We start from the raw sequence: 7879 nt of genomic DNA, 5'->3' as shown, positions 1-7879 counted from the left end.
CTGTCTTCACATATCTACTACCAATTTGATTTGGTTTTGTGATCAACTGTCTTCACATATCCACTATGGAAACAATGATTTATACAGTTGAATTATAAATGTGAATATCATACTAAAATTGGACTCTCGTGTTTACACAACACACAACTACATTGTTTTATTAAGAGCATGATAGTCAGTGATATCCAGTTTCTTCTATTGTTGTTTTGTTTTGACAGAGATTCTAAATGATTTATAGGATACTGATTTCATAACGTTATATAGTTCTATTCCTGTAAATGTTTTACTCTGATATTCATATGTTGGTTGTAACGACTGAGAATTTTGCGTCGTAATTAAGAAAATAGTATGTGTTATGTGATGAGATTATAATTATGTGATGATTATTTGTTTTATCTATATAATAGAGTTTAGGAGCGTGAATAAAAATGTTCCAATTTAAAGAGTTAGCTTAGAAATTAAGCTTGGTGTCGGGCCATCAGGTAGAACGGAACCCGTCCTAATATGGAAATTAAATAATATAAAATGTGAATTATATGTGAAGTGAATGAATAAAGTATTTCGTCTTAAGAGACGTGTTGATTGGCAAATATAATGAGAAGCGTAATCGAAACGCTGAGCGTCGGGCCGTCAGGCCGAACGTGACCCAATACGCCTAAAAGAGGATAAGGACTAAAGAGTGATAGAATCTATGATCAGACCTGAGTTGTTATGTGACTATATGTGTATGATTGCTTGACTGTGTGCATGACTATTTGTTCTGTGTCAATTTTGTGAATTTTAAAGGAATTACGTGATTTAAGTAAAGGTTTAATTAACCTTCGCGCATTTTTATAAAATCATCCGAGAAGGATAAAAACATGGGATTTGTTTTTTTACCTTCGTAATGATCCTAGAGACTTTTTAAAAATAAAAAGTGAATTTGATTGTTGATCTTTGCATTTTTAAATCAATTTTATGTGGAAATTGTATTTATTAAAACAAGTTTGCGGAATTCATATAAAATCAACCGTTCGCTCAAATTCTTATTATGAGTAATGGATAAAAAGCTGATTTCGAGACCTACATGTTAAAATTGTCATTTTCAATAATCCTCGATTTTCCGAGAGAGAAATATTTTTATTTTGAATTTCCTTGCATTTGAGTAAAAAGAGAAAGAAAGTGCAAATTAAAAAAAAAGTTATTAGATTACCATTTTGCCCTTGTGTTGGTGGAGTATAAATTACTCCTTCCTCCCCATTTTCTTCTTTCTTTTCCGTGCACTCACTCTTTTCTCTCCTCTTTTTCTTTCACTCTCTCTCTCTCTCACTCGAACAACTCTCTTTCGGCTCTCTCTTCTATCTCTCTCGGTATACCTCCTTTTTCCTTGATCAAACTCATCAATCATCCCTAATTCTTCTTGCTAAACACATATGTATAGGTAGAAGTATGTGCATGTGTGTGATTAGGCTTGCATGCCGAAGTGTGTGTGTGTTTTGGGTTCGGTTTTTGAGCCAAGAACCGAGGGCTTGCTTGATTAGTTCGTATCCTATGATTATTGTACTGAAATTAGTTTGCATGTGGTGTTGATGCATTTCTTTTGAGAAATCGAGGGTTTCGTGGTTGGACACCCTCGAATGAGGGCATCACCGTGAAACCACCGCCACCGGTGATGAACTCCGGTGAACCGGTGGTGAGCTATGATGTTAAAAAAAAACTGAGCTCTAGAACTTTAAGATCACTTATTTATGTTTGCATGTGATGTTTTGATTAAAAGGCCGAATGACCCTTACTATATTAAAGGAATCAAGTTGATTGTGTTGAAGTACATGAGTTATTGATTTGATGTTGAAATATAGGTGGATTTGTGATTCAAGGATTAAGAATATCAAGTTGCATGTTTGTTTTTGAAAAAGGCCGAATGGTTTTAATCTTTAAAGTTGTTTGATTTGAGTTAACTTGTTTAAAATGATGATGGATTGTGATTAGATTAAAAAGGAATGAAATTGTTGTTGCATGCTAAGTTAAGTTCGAATTTTTGGTATTAATAAGAAAGGAAATTGATTTTTGTGAGATAAACTTGGTAAACAGTAAGTATAAATGGCCTAAAAGTGATTGCATGCTAGTTTTAAAAAGGATCAAGATGTGCATGTCATTGATTTGTCCTTGAGAAGTAAAAATTGAGTTTTGCCGAACTAAATTAAGTTAAAAGGGACTAATTTGATGAATGAATGGATGCATGTTGTGATTTAGGTTAAAATCGATTGTGTTAAGAAACTTTGTTGGCTTACTTGATAAAGATAAAGTGTTTGATAGCATGATAAATTAAAATTGAATTGCATGCGCGCAAGTATGTATGATTGGTTCAAATTTTTATGATTAAAATGAAGAAGAATGATACTTTAATAGCTTTGAATGAGTTGTGTGTATGTATATGAGTTAAAGTGGGTATTTGGTGGATTTTGTGTGATAAGGCCGTATAGGCCATAAGGAATGAAAGTCAAATTACTTGGTTTTTGTGATTAAAAGGATGATTGAAAGTGTATAAGTAAATATTTAGGAATTTGTTGCTTGATTATAGTATGTGGCTCGAATTAAGGAGCAAAAGAAAAGGAAATTAAGTTGATTGATATAATATACGTAAATGTTTGGTTGTAATTAGGTCTTGTACTCGTAAAAGAATTGTGATAGTATGATTTTGAGAAATAGCCAAGGTCAAGCTAGTACGCTTTGATTTCTAAGTGTATAAGGATATAAAAGCTACGAGAAAGGGATACGCTATGTGCTATGTGCTATGTGCTTATATGTATAACCTATATTCGTATGCTCGAGTCAATGATATAATCGAGTTATCGTATAGAGTGATCGTTCCGGGAACGAGAGTTGAGAATCTGATTAAGATTTTGGTTTTATTGTAGATTCGGAGCGTGAGAGCATTCAGGCTAGGAAAAGAAAGGATTTACTAGGTGGCAGTAGTTCAACCCTCAGGAAAGCAAATTCAGGCAAGTAACTCTGATTACTTGTGTAAATGATTATAAAGGAAATGTTGTTCATACCATGTAGAGTATTGAACTGTTTAAGCATCAAACCCTTGTTTTATGAGACCCATGTTTTATGAAACCCTGTTATTGATTTAAAGAATCCCTGTTCTTGATAACTTGTTATTGATAAGCCTATTGATTTCACTCACTGATAACCAGACCTTTCTGTTCAAGTTACCTATAATGCCATGAATCATATTGAACCTATTGATTATCTTGGTTAACTCTGTTTAATGATACCCTGTTTCTCTTGATCACCCTATTGATCCCTAAGTTAATGCTGATCCTTCTAATTTAGTGCCTTGTTGTCCCTGATACTAAATTTTTGAGAATTTTTCCTTGCGTATCTTTGATTCACTCCCTGAACCTTGCTTCTTTAAAATCTGATTTAAGAATGAGTTTCGACTTGAAAGAGTCCGAATGATTTCAAATGCTTGGTAATGATAAAATGGATTTTAGAAAACCTATTTGTTTTTCCAACTCAAGGTTATTCAAATGAATTCCTGATGGATTGGATTGAGACGTAAGAGGCTAGTGGGACTAGTCTAATTTAAGGCTGAAATTATGCCGATTGGTACCTTAAAGACCGGAATGGAGGTCGATACGGGCTGATCACCCGTATATAATGAAATGGAAAGATAAAGTGATCCAATCAAGGGTTCTAAGTGATTATTTAAAAGGGAACTGAAACTTTTTATTCAGTAAATTGATTTTTGAAAATGAAAATGGATTATATTGTCTTGAAAAGAGTTGGTAATGTCATTGTGGAGTTTAAAGCTCGAGAACCCTGATTCTTGAAATTGTTAATCATATGATTGATTCTATATCTTGAAATACTGTTGCTTTCCTCTATCGAAAGATCTATTTTGATCCTATAATGAATTGTGATGAATTTTGGCTTTCGTCCTCTTTCGAGCCTTGTTTCTTGAAAGCCCTACTATTCTTCAGATACCTTTCCTTATCCCAAGAAAAAATATATATATATATATGGAATCTACCACCTAGATTAATTAAGGTAGAATGCCCTAGTTTGTTCAAAGTATATTGTGATTTGATATTGTAGAACTTCTATATAGTTACTTGTTAAGTTTTATACTCATTTATTTTGTCTTAATCTAACCATTGCAGTTAAGCAAGAAGATGGCCAGGCTTAGGCGCACTGCTCGTAAGAGTGTACCTGGTTGTCCCTACCGTGTTGAGGGCTTCTGGTTGCCAGAGCAGGTAGTGGTTGTTATGAGTGAGCTCGCGCCTAGAAAGAGGTGTATAAAGATACAATGGGTTATCTGTCGGTTCCCAGCCGGAATCGATATTGTTTATTTAATAGTATTTCGGGTTTGTAAGTTATATTTTATGATTGGTAGTTGTAATCTTGTCTCATATTTATCCTGTTGATCCTGTTAATAGTTAATCGTGGTTTATGCATATTTAATTATTTGAATAGAGGTGTGTGAGTCCTCATTTCCTAACCCCGAGATTGAGGACGTCACAAGTTGGTATCAGAGCCACAGGATCTAGTCCCTGAGACAAGTTAGGTTTTAAAAAGGGTATTTTGGGAATATATCTTTATCGCGAGAGAGTTCGACTCATGTAGAGTTGTGTTAGACTATTAAGGTATAGTCTAAGGAAAGTGTTGATTGGTAAAGTGGAAACTAGAGTTAGGGTGTGAGTTAGCTGGAAGCTTTATTTAACCCTAACATTGTTTCTTGGTTGTTGTTTTGTGTTTTCTCTCAGGATCCTAGTAGTGGTAGTGACTCAGACTCAAAGATTAGCTTGACTGGTACCCCTGTGGACCCCGTTCCACCCTCTCCAGAGGAGCCTGTGTATGTTAGTTCAGACCCAGAGGAGGACCCTTCTGAGAGTAGTGAGATCCGCATGCAGATTTCACCCCTGAGGCCAGATTCAGAGACCCCTGCCCCTGAGCCAGAGTCGGAGATGCCTAAGACTGTTCCTGTCAGTGTTGGTGGCAAGTTAGCCCAGGACCGAGACTTTGTGTACTCCCGCATTCCTGAGTTATGAGCTTTGGTGGATAGACTAGCCAGAGAGTCTAAGCATAGTGCTTCTGTTATGGATGATGAGTGGCGAGTTTGGGTGAAGATGGTGGAGCAGGTTGCCAGGAGGAGATTGGATGAGGGACCATCCACTAGTGATGCTAATGCTGAGGCCCGGAGGCTGTATAAGATCATTCGCTGGATGTTGGTTATGTTGAGAGAGATTCTAGATGATTAGATGGGACTGTTGGTTGAGCCCGTAGATTGTTATTGTTGTTTTCAGCGCCAGTAGGCTTTGGGATACTTGGTCAGATGCTGGGATCCCTTTTCATTTATCTTGTTGTATTTCAGACCAGTGTAGTAGTAGTAGTAGTAGTTGGAAGATAGGGGTAGATAGGGGGATGTTTTCCAGTTTTTCCTCTGTTTAACCCTGCTATTTATTGTACCTTGTTTCAGAACCTTAATATCCAAAATATTCCCTATGTAACCTTTGATTAAATAAATCTATTATCTTGCTTTCCTTTGTGCACCTTGATTATCTTGTAAACTGTTCTCAATGCCATGTTTTAAATACAACCATGTTTTCATATAACCATGTTTAAAGATCATAAAACCCTATTCCGTGCCATGATAAAACAACACTGATATGAGAATTATGTAGTAATAGGATTGCATGCGTAAATTGGGTAAAACTTAAAACCCGCAAAAGAGATTTCATAAAAATTATGGTTATATATACGCCATGCTATCGTATTGCTAAATAATTGCTCAATCAGGTTTGTAAGAAATGGCCAACTCACCAGATCACCAAGAAGAAGAAATTCCCACCCAAGACCCAGAAATAAACCCAGAAACCACCATGATGAGCAGACTTGCTCAGCTTTTGCAATAACCTGTGGCCCTAAAAGTTGGAAATTTCAAGCACTTTCAATCCGTTCATCCCCCAGAGTTCTTAAGTTTGCCAGACCCGATTAAAGCGCAGTCGTGGTTGAGAGAGATGGAAAAAGTCTTTGAGTTAGCAGAAGTTAAGGATGATAAGAAAGCTCAGTACGCAAGTTATTATCTGAAAGATGAAGCAAGTTTCTGGTGGGAGTCGTCTAAGGCATTGTTGGAAGGTAAAGACTTATCTTGGGAGAAGTTTACCGAGATGTTTCTGGAAAAGTATTTGCCAAGCTATATGCAAGATCAGTCGGAGATGAAATTCTTGGATCTTAGACAGGAGGAAATGTCGGTAGCAGAATATGAGGTGAAGTTTTCAGAATTGGCAAGGTTCGTACCTGAGTACGTGAATACTGAAGTGAAGAAGGCTAAGAGGTTCCAGCAGGGACTCAAGCCGTGGATTAGGAGTCAAATAGCAATGTTGGAGATCAAGAACTATGCTGCATTGGTTCAGAAAGCAATGATAGTGGAAGGTGAGCGGGAAGCTGCTCGAAGAGAAAATGAAGGAAGAAAGAGGAAGTTTGAAAGCTCTGAGCAAGAGCAAGGAAGCTCAAAGTTCAGAGGGAAGTTTGGGAAGAATGGTGGAGGTCAGAACCAAAAGTTCCAGAAGTTTAGACCCGGGAATGGAGCTCAAAAGAACCGTCTCCAGAAAGCTGGACAACCGGGAAAGGATAGCAGGCCCCAGATGCAAGAATGCAGGAACTGTGGAAAGAGACACCCGGGGAGGTGTAATAAGCTGGACATACCATGCTTCAAGTGTAACCAGAAGGGGCATTATTCTTCAGAATGTTCAAATGGAATAAGGAAACCTGATTTGGCTTGTTTCAAGTGTGGCAAAGTGGGCCATATGGCTAGAAATTGTAAGGAGCCTGTGCAGAAGGTTAATGTTCTCAGAATTACTGGACCGCCATCTCTCCCAGCACCATCAGCTCAACCCAGAGCTAGAACCTTTAACATGGCAATGAAAGATGCGGTGCAGGATGTGGACGTGGTAGCAGGTATGCTTGTTATAAACTCAGTAAAAGTAAAATTTTTGATGGATTCTGGAGCAACTAGATCTTTTATCTCTGAAAGTATTCTTGATAAGTTAAATTGTGTTGCGTACCCTCTAGAGCCTAATTTGGTAGTAAATCAAGAGAAAGTTGTTGTTAATAAGATTTGTCCTGATTGTGATGTGTCTATAGAAGGTCGGCACTTTTCTGCTGACTTAATTCCTTTTAAGTTAGGAGAATTTGAGGTTATACTAGGAATGGATTGGTTGTCAAACCATGAGGCGCAAATAGAATGTAAAAGTAAGAAGGTGAAGTTAAGAACCAAGGATGGTGAGGAAGTAATATTTAAAGGAAAAAGGCAAGATAGGAAATTTCTAACGGCTATTGAGGCGAGAAGATTAATACGTCGAGGATGCGAAGTTTATTTGGCTCATGTCATGGATGTGGAAAAAGAATCTGTAAAGATCGACGATATTCTGGTAGTCAGAGATTTTCCGGACGTGTTTCCTGATGAATTGCCTGGACTACCTCCGGACAGAGAGATCGAGTTTACGATTGACTTGGCTCCTGGTACGGAACCAGTGTCGAAAGCTCCCTATCGCATGGCGCCGGTTGAAATGAAGGAATTGGCAGCTCAATTGCAAGAGTTGTTGGAGAAAGGAGTAATCTGACCGAGTGTATCCCCGTGGGGCGCACCAGTGTTGTTTGTAAAGAAAAAGGATGGAAGCATGTGATTGTGTATCGATTACCATGAGCTGAATAAGTTGACGATCAAGAATAAGTACCCTCTACCGCGGATCGACGACTTGTTCGACCAATTGAAAGGAGCTTCGTGTTTTTCAAAAATTGATCTAAGATCTGGGTATCATCAATTAAAGATCAAAGCGGAAGATATACCCAAGACAGCGTTCCGAACAAGATACGAACATTATGAGTTTTT

This window comes from Apium graveolens, chromosome 6 (assembly GCF_009905375.1).
Source record: "Apium graveolens cultivar Ventura chromosome 6, ASM990537v1, whole genome shotgun sequence".
In the NCBI taxonomy this organism is placed as follows: Eukaryota; Viridiplantae; Streptophyta; class Magnoliopsida; order Apiales; family Apiaceae; genus Apium; species Apium graveolens.
Note: the sequence above shows the minus strand (reverse complement) of the source record.